Here is a 14,117-nt window from a genome sequence, read left to right on the forward strand (position 1 = left end):
TTCTTAATTGCCCTCGCGAGTGGAAGAAAACACGTTTGGAAAATGGGATGCTACCCAGTAAGTGTCCAGAAACACGACGTACGTAGCTGTGTTTTAGGTTACGTTGGAATTTCTATGCCCAGTTGCCTCCGTGAAGCTGTGCTTCAGTATCACCTTTTATAGAACCAAAGCTATCTCTATTAAAAATCGGTTTGAAGTATATACTGGTGTCTATATTCATATATAATCACATGATATTCTGTCCGAAAAGCCATATGCTACCATAGAAACCCATATAACTATGTATATTACCGAGAAAGAGAAAAGTAATAATTAAGGATAAGGCAGGCAGGTTAACCAGGCTGAGCCCAGTAGGCTACCCTGCCCTTTGGATAGGAGAAAGAGGGCTGAAAGAGGAGAAGGAACAAATAAGCTCAGAGTCTGTACTGTTACATATACAAGCGACACACACGACAGACACGAGTATTAATGCCACGTATGACACGCAATGATTTTGAAAGAAATGCCCACTCACTGCACCCTTTATCTGTTCCATTCTCGAGCAATTGAGTTATTCCAGAACGCAGAGACATTGCACATAAAATGTCTATAGTATATTTATGAGCTGATAAAGGCAATAAAGATCCAAGTATACCGAAAGGCCCCATACGTCTCCTGGTATAATGAAAAAAAACACCCAAGAAATCAACTTTTCCACCCACTTCGCGTTCCCGCAGGCACAGCTCGCACAGACCGTGTGGCCGACGCATGGCACATATTCACTGTTCTAAATGGCCAAAATCGGTTCGTTTTACGTCATAACCTCATTGACACTGTCCACCCGTTCGTGACTTTCTTTGAACGGACATGTAAAAAGCTTTGGTTATTCTTTCACTTATATACCTTATACCCAGTATTATTCTTAGTTACCCTACCTACCCAAGTTCCCTCTCCTACCGTTTTGCTTCTTCTTCATATCAATTATACTTTTATTATCACGTCGACACGTGAAGATCCAATACGCCAGAGCGTCGGTGCGGGCTCAGAACCTCCCATTGGCTGTTGCTACTAATTCGTGCCACAATCAGAGGTGCCCCCGTTTGCGCCAATGAGTGGCGAATGGATAAAACAAAATGTAAAAAAAAAATCAAGAAAGAACGACAAACAATTAAACATCGTCAAGCACTAATGAATGGAGAGGCAAGAAACAACCATTTGTCTTACTTTAGTGAGGGGTCACGAAAATGGTCTCCGTGCAATCGGTCACCAATGTTGGATGCCCGGGGGCTCTCATTTACCAATGATTTCTGCTTCTTCATTGTTAGCTCTTTGTTTCCAAGGGAACCCTCGCTCATTTTCACCAATGTGCCTCCACAACCTATTTGCGCTTCCACTTACTGTTATACGAATGTCGCAGCTTGCGTAAAAAGCAAATGAAACTGCCGGGACACCAGAAAGAAACATTAAAACATCGAAGAAGTATGCAAAACATAAGTACAAAACTGCACCCATTGGGAAATAAATTCCACCATGTTCGATTTCGTGTTCATGATATCTACACGTTTCCTTTTTCAATCCCCTTGCTACCTGTAATAAAGTTAGCGCGCGCATTCTGTGTCAAATCAAACGAACAGCGGAAGGCGTGGCCCAAGCATACGTGAAGGTTTAGTACGTGCCGTCCCGTCATCGCCATTGACAGACACGGACATCCCGTACGATCGCCTATAGTGAGATATTTTCGCTTCTGTACTGGTTCTTATATTTGAAATAAAGAAACTAAATGAAAGAAAACAGAAGCTATATTATTACACTTTAGGGCGAGTACTGTCGCACAGTTCATAAGCGCAGAAGTGCACAGTTCATAAGTTCACAGTTCACAGCTCATAACCATAAGTGCTATCGGCGCGAACAGCGGTGCGCGTGGTGCAGTTTGCACCGTTATCATTAGAGATTCGTTCATGCAGTTTGCCGCTTGTGCTCCACGTTCATTCTTTCAATCGGCAAGCTGGCGCAGCACGATATCTCTGGCAGCCACGACGGTAGCCAGCGTGGCCGTGCCGAGCACGTTTGGCTGTTTGATTCTCTAAACCAGCGCAGTGCGGACAAACCGGACGTACGCGCCTGTCAGTGGGAATGACTGGACAGCGCACACTATACCTTCGCTTATGCGTGGGCCTCGCGCTCCAGAATTCGCTTTTCATTTAACGCTAATAGTACATATTTACAACACGTAGGTTGCGTTCCAATACTCGCCGTAAACGGCTAAGTAGATGGCTTAGCGGAGAGCGGCCGTCTTAAGTCTCGCTCCAGTTCTCCCGAAGACGTCAAAGTATCGCGAAGATAGCATCGAAGTTAAAACACGATGCACGCTACCTTTCTGTCCAAACAAGATGGCGGCTGAGCAGGATGCTTGGAAAGCCTAGTTGTCCGCGCACAAGAAAACGTGCACACGCCTTCCTACGCCCTTATTGTTAGCTACCTCGTGTTTTACATAGATTATCATGCACAGACTCAAAATAGAGAAACAATGTGGGCTTTTCTCAACTTTTTCTTGTGGCCGCGAGGTGCTGTCACGTCGCCTAAGTGTCTTCCGTATGTCTTCCAGCCGGCTAGAAGCACTTTCCATTACATGGTCTCGTAGCTGTCTCGGCTGTCTCCTTAGCTGTCTACGTAGACGGTCTCCAATGCCGGCCAGAATTGAAACACACCCGTACTCGTACGTATGTGGCCCGCCATAGGCGAAAGAACAAATACTACTTAAGATGGATAGACGCCTTAGTAAAAATATAAAATGACCCTTTAAGACTTTTCGCAAAAGATCTGTCGTGAGCGGCAGAACTTCGACGCTGCAAGTTGTTTTGTGAAGCGTATGAACTGCAAAAGTGGGAGAGATGACAGAGAGGTTACGCCAGTGCAAGTGCAGTATATTACCACTGCAGAGAGAAAATAGTCACTTGATTGGACTTAGCGCCAATGGCTTTTGACGTCGTTACGATTGGGTCCCCGCTGCCTTGTGACGATTGATGCACCACCGGCAATAGTTCAAGCAATCCTACAGCTGCCGCTCTCTGCCGAGCTGATGTCTTGCTACATATCTTTGGCTGGGTAGAATTGTTCTTATGGCCTCCTATTCATTCTCTACTTCATGACTCCTGGCGTGATTCTAGTCGCTGCCAGCAGCTGGCTGAGTTGACGGCTCGCAACGACGTCATTTGCTCTCCTGCAGTGAATCATGTGCTCGCGTCTGTGTCTGTATTTCTCCCTTCTTTCGCCAAGACCAATGTTAAAGGACCACGAAAATATCGCTAAACGGCGCCATTTAGACACCATTCTATTTCATGATGGTCGTTTGGCCCGCATAAGAAACAGGCGCTGTCTTTATCGCCAAGCCTCGACTTTGTTGGACGGACAAAGTATAGGAAAGAAGGAGAATTCGCCTTCAGCATCCTTAATATTTTTATTAGGACTTCGAGAGCGTTAGCAGCACGAAGGTGACATCCGTCGCCTATATCCGCTTATACCTTAAACTATTTGACCAAAACATTGTACACGCAATGGTGTTCTCAAGTGTGAGCCGTATCGTTGATCAGCGAAGTCTTTAGCCTCGTAACACTTTCAAGCTGTTTATTTTTCAAAGCGAAGTTTTCTTAGCCCGTGTTTCCGTGTTTGGCACTCCTGCTGCAGCAAGGTGCAGTCTTCTGGTACCTCAGCCGATATATTGGTGGACATAATACTAAAGTCACATGTGCTCCCGAAACAAGCACGATAAAGTGGGCTTATATAACTCCTGTATGCAGACCAACAATGTAGCACCAATGGGGACTCCTCGGTGGTCCTGTGTTATAAAACACTAGATTGGAACACAAATCTCACAAATAAATTGTAAGCTCAAAAATATCTCTAATGAACTTTGACCTGCTAATATTTTAGTAGATTATATCTAACGAATTTTTTTCATTTACTAAATATTCTATATCTTCCGTGGGTTCGCGCCTTTGAGCCAATATCCATTCTAGGCCAATCCTCCGACATAGGTACATTCCTCTATGACACAAGAGATACAGAATCCTTAAATGTAGATAAATGTGTGCGGTACCTATATGTACATACACCTGTCCTCGCCATTCTTCTGCCCAGAAGCACCACACAACGCATTTGTCTTAATGGCTTCGCTATGTACCGGCGCCGACAAAAGTGGTATACTCCACGCAGCGGGAGCCGGAGCAACGGCAAACTGCATCGCAATGCCATCTACAGGCAGCATCTGGGATCGAGACAGCCAATGGGTGCCCTTTATCATCTGCAAGCATGTCGCTCGACTCGTGTCAATGTTTCGTGCTTCAGCTCGCCAAAATGCCGGGCGATGCCGCTGCAGTAGCAATCTGCGTGGAGTATACCACGTTTGTTGGCGCCTGTACACGACTCACACTGTGCATCCACCTAATGTGGCGTTTACATGGTAGCATAGCTTGATACCAGAGTCTAGTGCATAAAAACACCAAAATATGCATGAGAATAGAGTGCTGATCTCTGCGGGGGATGAACATAAACATTCCATGAGGTCGCACGCTACACAGGACGAAAGTGAAACCAACTGTACGAATCATCGTTGGCTGTATGCCATTTATTTACTCGCTTCACTAAAGACTCGCTTCACGTAGATTGCAATATTCGAGATAAATTTGCATGATTATTTATTGCAAAGATACACGGTGGCTGCAAGCGACGATGTTGCGGGTCCTTATGTTCATAGCCGCTCGTTTTCCGCAAATCCAACAAGGACAAAAATGTACATTTTTTTTTAATAACACCAAGACAAGACCTTCCTTTCATTTTTTTTTTGTGTACCTTTGACGACACAAGGGCAATAGGTCAGAAGATTTAGAGCATCTTAAACATTCCCATATTCTTCATCGCACGTTTATCCTGTCTCTCTTTCTGCGCTTCACGTTGCTGAGCCCCATTTCTTGCTAGTATTCATTCTACCGAATACTTCAGGTGCATCAATATGTTTCAGCGAAGTCTCACTCAAGACACCGTAGAACGTCGACAACGCACCGATACAAAGATTGATAGATGCGTTAGAATATCTGAAAACGAATATTTCTTGTTTGAGTATTGCAGTTAATCAAATGGTGAAGCAAGAGGGACTTTTCACGTTGCATTTGTGTGTGCAAATTTTTTTAGCTCAGAGTTGCGCAGCACACCGTCCTAAATTTTGCCGACAGTTCGGTAGCACTAACTAGGCGTTCAACTCTCCGAAAATTTCGCATTTCTTTGGTTCAGCCAGTACGTCTTCGAACGCACTGGTCTTACGGCTAACGCATCTGCAATAAACTAACTAGCTCTTTACAATTATATAAAAACCGCCGCAACGGTGCGAACAGCAACCTTCAGTCAGTAGATTCCCGTTCTTTGTCCTCAAATTCATTGTCCCTAACACCACCCATTGCCTAACGTAACTATACATGTCTCTAGCGGGAGGGCAATATGAAATCAACAAATATCAGCGTGTGTATGGGTGAACCAGAAATTAGGGCCGTCAAAAGGAAATCGGAAGGTTGCACTGCCAAGTATTGCGACGGCAGCAGTCGCAATTTCACGGAAACAGAGAAAAAAGGGCAGCAGCTGCCATGATAAGGAAAAGCTGCCCATATCTATTGAGAGGAACCGGTAGTGCGCTGCGTGGCTGTAGAGCCGCCTTGTCTTTCATGAGCCTTCTCTACACCTTTAAACTGTGGCCATTGTCACTGCACTTCCGGCACGTTCAGCGCCAGTTCCTTTGCTAAATTTCTTATTTCCGCTGCTTTTTCATGCTTCACACAGAGTTCAGAACATTCGCCTGTGACGGACCCACCATCCGAACTTCATGCCCGAGAGGTATCCAACGTAATAATCCCCAGCGATGGCGGCAATATGGCTCTTTCGCGTCGAAAGCATGTGATGATGGTGCGGCAGCAGCTGTGACTTTCTCTTTATGCCAGCGAAAATAAGAGCAACCTTTCTTCCTCCCTTCTTCTTGGTTCTTCAGTCTACCTCTACGTCTCTCTCTGCATTTGTCTCACTTATGAGGCAAGCTTTATTTGTTAACAGAATATTGTTTTGCAGCACGCTGCTTGTTCCGTTGTTCCTGCAACTGTAGGCCTGCCAGCTCGGAAGCATTATTGATGAACGGCTGCAGGAACCTGGCCCGTGAGCCATTCATATATGAGCCCCATACACGCCGTGTGTGGGTATATATTGCACGTTTGGCCCCACGCGCCTTGTCCTTGCCAAGACACAAAGAACACCAGCGCGGCTACACTGCAGATGGTGACGTCAGGTTTGTGAGGTAGAGGTAGATAGAGCGCTGGTAATTCTTTTATCTTTGACCTCGCTACTACAATTTTTGTGTTACTCGATTGCACTTCTTTTCAATACAAATGCACCAGCAAACCCGCCGTGGTTGCTCAGTGGCTATGGTGTTGGGCTGCTGAGCACGAGGTCGCGGGATCGAATCCCGGCCACGGCGGCCGCATTTCGATGGGGGCGAAATGCGAAAACACCCGTGTGCTTAGATTTAGGTGCACGTTAAAGAACTCCAGGTGGTCAAAATTTCCGGAGTCCTCCACTACGGCGTGCCTCATAATCAGAAAGTGGTTTTGGCACGTAAAACCCCAAATATTAATATTAATTTTCGAAAACCCTGATAGTCTCAGCGGCGTTTGTAGTACTTAAATATCTTGGGTATGATCTGCAAAGCTTTTTCGTTTTACAAGAAATTCCCGACATAGGGCTTCCACCTTCGCTAATAATACGTCCAACATCACGAATGGCTAGCATCTACTCTTATGAGCAACTAAAAGGCCAATGCGTTTCTGATTATAAGCTCCTTTTGCTTGACTGTATACGAAATTATTTTGCGAATTCCTAGCCTACGAACTCATCGCGTTGTGTGAAGATAATTTTATGTGATTATCAGCAGATAAAAAGACGCAATAAAAGGCCACCGAAGAGAAGGATATCCCGGCAAGATTAGTGTTATGCGCAAGTGGCGGAGCAGAGAGTTAAAATGAAGAACTAAAAGAACGGAGTCAAAATGAGAAACTTCCAACACTAAGGTAGGTACGGTTAACTTAGTCAATGAACAGTCCGTGGAGAATGAAGCGATGCTATGCGGATGCTTCTACAAAAGTCAAAAACGGTAATCGCTACGCCACTTAAAAAATTATCGGACAAGAGGCACTGCTCAGAAGGAGGGCCTAAACATCTGAAAAAAAAAATCAGCATGCAGGAACCTCAGATAACAGACACGTGCAAAGCAATACAGCAACAGCACGCACAAACAAAGAAAACAACAGGTCGCTTGGTTTAACAACAATGGCAGAAACAAATATGGCATATGAACACTATAAAACAAAAGCCGGAAACATGCTATTGAAAGAAAGATCTTAATGGAAGCTGAGGACATCAGCCCTTCTATATGCAGGGCTTGTGACTTCAGATAATGAGATGGCATGAAAAGTAAATGAGCATGGAAGCAGGTGTAGACAAAACCAAAAAAGGGTACTAGGAATAATTAGGCATAGCAAGTCGAGATCACCAACATATTACAGAATGGTTATAAGACATGACTGGTGAAAGAATAACAGACCGCCTTTGTTGGCACGGACTGCGTCGCACGTTCTGTCCCAAGGATGAAAAATAACTGGCATCTGTTCTTTTTTGTATATTGGCAAATACTTCTTTCTCAGATTTCAGACATAGCATCAGTAAATAAGTACAGTAAGACAAAACACATACAAACGACCTGTCAGGTGTAGACGGAGTTCCTTCACGAAATGCTCAGGGGCAATTCTCGCAGCCCTTAAGCATGTAGGCTGTTCGGCATTGCAATGATAAATGGCAAGAAAGAAAAGTTGAAGCTATATATAAGTAAGATGTAAAAGAAGCAATATTCAAAATATAATTTATTTGAGTTCTTCGTGCGGAATATTTTTTGAATGTCAGAGGCACATCGAAAGAAACAGAAGCACGTACAATTTGGAACTACGATAGGGTCCTCTTACACGTGGTTCTAGCGCCAACGGCTCAAGTGATAACAGGCCAGCATACATCGAAGTAGAGGAATTGCGATGATCTTGAATAAATAGAAGTAAAAGCTATCTTCTGCCCCACCTCCGGCTTCATACGCCATATGCATCGCCAGTGACGTGACAGCAAATGTATACACGAGAGTGGACCTCAGAAGGAATATCTAAGCTATTCTTTAAATTATGGGGTTTTACGTGCTAAAACCACTTTCTGATTATGAGGCACGCCGTAGTGGGAAAGTCTGGAAATTGCGACCACCTGGGGTTCTTTAACGTAAACCTAAATCTAAGTGCACGGGTGTTTTCGCATTTCACCCCTATCGAAATGCGGCCGCCGTGGCCTGGATTCGACCCCACGACGTTGTGTTCAGCAGCCTAACATCATAGCCACTAAGCAACCACGGCGGGGTAATATGCGTGCTGCTTGCTTGCATTTATGGGCTTCTTCCTTTAGCGTTTTAAAGCGCAGCCCTGAGGCTGCCGTTCTTGGGTTGTGCGTCGGCGTCCCTAGGCGTAGCCACGCAAACGCGCTCATAGAACTGCTTTCGTGTTTGTCGGCGCTTTCTACCACAGCTGGCTCCGATGCCGCTCATCATGCCAGCGGTCCAATATTGTCCATCTCTATGCGAAGGTAATGACCGCACTGGCCCACACGCGGGAGCTTTGTACAGTAAGTCTATGGCGCACTGCCAGTTGGTGCGGCGATTTCGGTCTCGCATTCTTTGCCTCAGTATATCGCGAAGTAAAAACACGTATTGAGCTGCGCTCAAGTTTGGCATTAGGAGGTATCGTATAGGTCGGACACTTTTGTATGCTTTCTTTAGTGTTACAAAATGAATAAAACACGTAATTCATGACGTCACTGACAATAATGATATTGCAGTAGAATACACAATTATCTGCATATCAACGGAGGTTAATTGCAGTACTAAACAACGCTTATGACATCAAAAGTGTAAATAATAAATAAAAAAGGCCCAAGTACGCTGCCCTAAATGACGCCGGATGAAACGCCGACTGAGGATTATTTCCATTTAATAAAGGAGACAAACTGAGACCGCAGAGTTAAGCAACGTATTATTCAGCCAAGGAAATATTTTTCATGTGTGCCTCTAAATACAGTGTCTAGGTGGATAAGTACCTTACTATGACATACCTTTTCGAACGCTCTGGGGTAGTCAACAAAAATGAACTTATTCACTGTAGTTGCAGCGTCACGAGATAATTTAGGTATTTGCATAAGAGGGGAAAAACCCTATCTAAAACCAAGATGCTGAAGCGAGATAATTTTGTTATCATTGAGTTCTTGTGTAATATGCTTATGAATTGCACACCCTATGATCAATAAATGTGGTGAACGGATTGTGACCTTGTGATGTACTTGGTAGTACTGGTTGACGGTTAGAACAGGAAATCCCGAGGTTTTTCCATCTCATTCGCCAAGCTGCCTGGTTGTCCAAGAGGGCCGAAAACTTCAGTGCGGTGATTCCGTTACGAGTGAAATGAAGCAACGTAAGTAAGTGAAAATCTGCATCAAAGTTTAGAGAACGCCAAGGGAATGTCCCGAAATGCTGCACTACACGCTGCAGAAGAAAACGTGTGTACGAGTGAGACAAGCAATTCCGTGAGGGTAGAGGCAATGTGAAATGCTTGCAATGGCCTAGTCGGCCCACGACATTTTGCATCAACGAAAAAAGAGACAAAATTTGTCAACTTTTTTCCGAAGGTCGTTCAGCAGCATCTACGTCGACCTCATCAGCTAAATGTGGCAAAGACGTCATGAAAATGTGAAGGCTCCAAATTTCCATCTTTCTTGATCGGCGTGAGATTCCCCGTTTGTTGTTATGTTGTTCGTTCGTTTTCTTTTTGGCTTTTTGCTTTCTTCAAACGATTTTATGCCCTCATCCTTCACCTTTACACTGGATATTTGTTAAGTGCCTTATCCGTATCCTTCACATGCTCGCAGTCTCTTCCTGTTTTTCTTTCTGTGCTTTTTTATGTTATCTCTTCCTCTTTTGATGATGCTGTAAGAATGGCTCATGGTAATTTTGGGAATCGCTTCTCGCAATCTTGGTCTACACTGTTATCCAGCAGATAATTTTTATGTTTTATGTTGATCGGAACTTGTGAGAGAGACAAAGTGGACACGTGTACAGGTTCCTGAATGAAAGATATGTATGTTGCTCGCTTTCCAATAATAAACAGTTGGTAGTCTTCGCTCGGGGTGTGGTGTGTGTTTCTTTCTTGTGTTCTCGTTTTTTTCGCGCATTTAAAAGAAACGTCTAAAGCTATGGACCAACTAGCCCGCCAGAACATCCTACTAATCCACAATAGCTTGGATCGAGTTGACATCACTATTTGGCGTTTGCTACGCAGTGCCAATCAGAATAGTAAAGATGCCTACGTCAAACCTGGACGAAGAAGGCTCGTGATGGGGAAGCTCTCGTAGGACGACTTGTCTAATATCTTTGGAAATAAAGCAGCACTACACCACCGCCATGACCAACAGTCCTGTAATTTTTGAAGACGCAGCAACGCCGGGGCAAAAATGAACTCTCATTATTGCAATGATTAAGTCATGTGTTTGTAAAAGATATGTGGCTATCTATTATGAACTGCTTCCTTAGTTGTAGATTATCATCAGCATATATGTGTCCTTCATGTTCATCGCACGTGCGGGAGCATCATCAACGTGGACTGTGCCTGCGGTCTTTCACCGTGGATTTCGAGCTCAATGAAGGTCAGCCCTTTCTGTGGCGTCCCACATTCTACTGATGGTTCATGACAATCAATAAGCCAATTAAAGGAACATATTTATTACTTAAACTTCCTGCATTGACGTTCAAAAGTGTTCAAAGGTACTTTCTGATGTAATCCCGCTCGCACAAAGTACTGTCATTAATGACGTGTTCTTGTTGCATCCGCACTTTCTTTGTGACTTTTATTAGTTCGGCAGTAGTTTGACAAAACAATCTGCACACGTTCGTCACGCATTTGCTGTGTAAGGAAGCATACGCGCCCTTAATTGAGTTGTCCATGGTGCGGTTGGAAAGAAGATTCGTGCCATCATTGTGCGAGAGCACGTCTTTATGGATAACACTAGAGTGCCTCGTAGTAGTTATCGTTGTTGAGGATATACCTCGTTATATTTATTGCAAGTGCTGTAATCCCTGTCTTCTTTTGGAGTTCCGAAGTCGGAGGAAACTGCCCACCAGATCTTCGAAAATCATGACCGACGCCACCAGCGCTCAGCCTCGGACCACGACGGCAGCCCCTGTCATTTTGCCTGGTGTTCCGCGTCAGCGGGCCCTGCCATTCTCAGCCAGTCCGGAGAAAACCTCATGTAATACCCGTGTCACACGGGCAACTCGGATCTCCTTCAATCTTCCTTCCCTTAAAGGACCGCAAGGGAGCTTCACCTCAAAGGAGTTAGTTCCGTGTCACACGGCCTATATGCGAGCTTTAGAAAGCTGCCGCTGGGGGCCCATTAAGCGCTGCTCACCTCGTAGGCAGTCATGAAAGAAACACGTTATATATTTTTGGGAAAGACGTGAATCACTCATTCCGCATGCGCGAGACGTGCGATCGCGTTGACCAAAACAAAAAAAAAAATGACGCAGTCAGGGCAAACGCAGCAGCCATTTTGAGAACGCCCGCTTTGAGAGTCGAATGTAGCTGCTCAACTCAAATATCTTTGTGAGTGCTCAAATACCATATTATATGCAGTAAAAACAGTTATAATTGCTGGTAAAAAATGAAATTATTGAAAATAAGGGTGATTTCTTTACTCGAAATTCAAGCACGCTGGGAACAAGAGTACTCCCTTCAGTCTGCAAGGGAGATCTTCCATCTCCTTTCGCTGGGAACTTCCTTAAACTTCCTTTGCTTAAGGACTGCCGTGTGACACGGCGCGCACCTCCCTCGACATAAAGACGTCCTTGGTTGAAGGGAGCTAAAAAGACTTTAGCCACGTCCGTGTGACAGGGGTATAAAACAGGCTCTCGTACTGTAATCACGTATGCAAACATAACAAGTGGGACGACCACATGAAGTTAAACAGCGGTATACGTTACCTGACTGACGTTACCAACCTTTGGTATAGAATATGACTTTGATATTATGAGAAGATTTGCTTTAAATACTTTAGTGACGTGTTTGGAAGGCACGCTGTGCGTAAGCGTCGCGCCAAACAGCGTTACGCCTGCTGGCACATCAGCCGGTCGAGACATTTCTCAGCTATATTAAGGATGTGCTTGACCCATGCCAACGGGTAAATCGCACAATAAGAGAGGACGGAATGCTCAAGCAGATTCTCAAAGGAACCGAAGATTGTGCATTCAAGGTGTCGCTATCCAAGAACCCAATCAGTGTCGCCGTGCTCGTCAACCTTTGTCAGCAATTCGATGAACGGCGCAACCTGTGCACCATCACCGGTCAAACATACACCTGGCTTATTCTATCTAGGACATTGCTGTGGTCACCAGCCACCCCGACCCCTTCGCGCTCTTTCTTCACATAAAAAAATTATTAGGGAGAAGATGGCCCAGCAGTTCTCGCGGCTTTCTGATAGCATCGCTTCCTGTCCCGAGGCAGTTACTTCAGTTGTTTCGTCTTGCAGGCACATGGCACCCACCAGACACCCGTTCCATCTGCTTCACCTGCAGCATTGCTCATCAGGTAGTGCACTTCTGTCACCAGCGCATGCCGGCTACCCATGGCACCTTGAATCCGCCTAGCCACACAAAGCGATACGCCACCATTCGCCTTCGCCCTGCCATCTGCTAGCCGACTGGTTAGCTGAGATGGTAGAGCGGCTGCCCCGGAAAGGCGGTGGTCCCGGGTTCGAGTCCCGGACCAGGACGAATTTTTCTTCAACTTTGAGGCTTTTCTTTCGAGGAACACGTATGGGTTTCCTTTGTAGCAATTGCTACGAAGGGGTGGATGTCTGATTTTCCCTTTATTCATTGCTTCTCTCCACCTTGCGGGTTTCCGCAGAACAACTACGTCAAACAGGGCTAAGGTGCTTCAGAAAGGCTGGCCGATGTTTCAATAGGACCACCTACCTTCGTCAAAAGCGGTCTTGTCATCCTAAAAAAAATTAAAATTATGGGGCTTTTACGTGCCAAAGCCACTTTCTGATTATGAGGCACGCCGTAGTGGAGGACTCCGGAAATTTCGGCCACCTGGGGTTCTTTAACGTGCACCTAAATCTAAGTACACGGGTGTTTTCGCATATCGCCCCCGCCAAAATGCGGCCGCCATGGCCGGGATTCGATCCCGGCCTCGGCGGCCGGAATTTCAGGAGCTACTTACCTTGGTCACGGATATATTTCGTCAATCTAGAATATCAAAACTAGCGCTTACAAAACTGGATTCCAGTATTACCACACGTATTTCACGAGTGGAACTCCACGTAAGTGCATGGTACGTCACAGCAGTGGCAGATGTAGGACAAGTTCCCAAGATTTGAGTTTAGCCGTAAGAAGCATAGCCAACATGCACTGCTAGAAAGCGTAGTGTTATTATGCAAAAGGCATGATTATTTTTTTTATTTCCGAATCAAGCGACAATCTCAATCCTGAAAGTAAATAAAATATTCGCCTTATGATAACGCATCACCTCACATAGCGTTTTCCCGCACGCCACAGATGTGCGGCATTTGTTGATGCTGAAACAATTTGTCGAAGATATTTTAAGAACGTGATTCACAAGCGTTAATCTCGACAATACTTTCCGGGCCACAAACACACCTCGCGCAATACGAACGTAATCTGAAATCCAACCGAATATTGACGTCTAGTCAAGTATTGCGCTGGCCATGTGCGTAATTCGGCAGTGACAAATATATTTCTGATTCGCAACATAGTTGTTGAAGCGTAATGCTTTCAAAAGGGAGAACTCACTATTAATCCCTCTCATTCTCTCCCTGTGAATTGTGGCAACAACTCTGCGTGGTATTCAGCTTGTGTGTGAGTCACAAGAAGCTCGCCGCTTTATGCAACGCACGTTTCACACTTGCGTGATGGTCTATTCATACGGTAGTGCAAAATCCTTTGTTTCTTTATA

This window comes from Dermacentor variabilis, chromosome 4 (genome assembly GCF_050947875.1).
Source record: "Dermacentor variabilis isolate Ectoservices chromosome 4, ASM5094787v1, whole genome shotgun sequence".
NCBI classification, from domain to species: Eukaryota; Metazoa; Arthropoda; class Arachnida; order Ixodida; family Ixodidae; genus Dermacentor; species Dermacentor variabilis.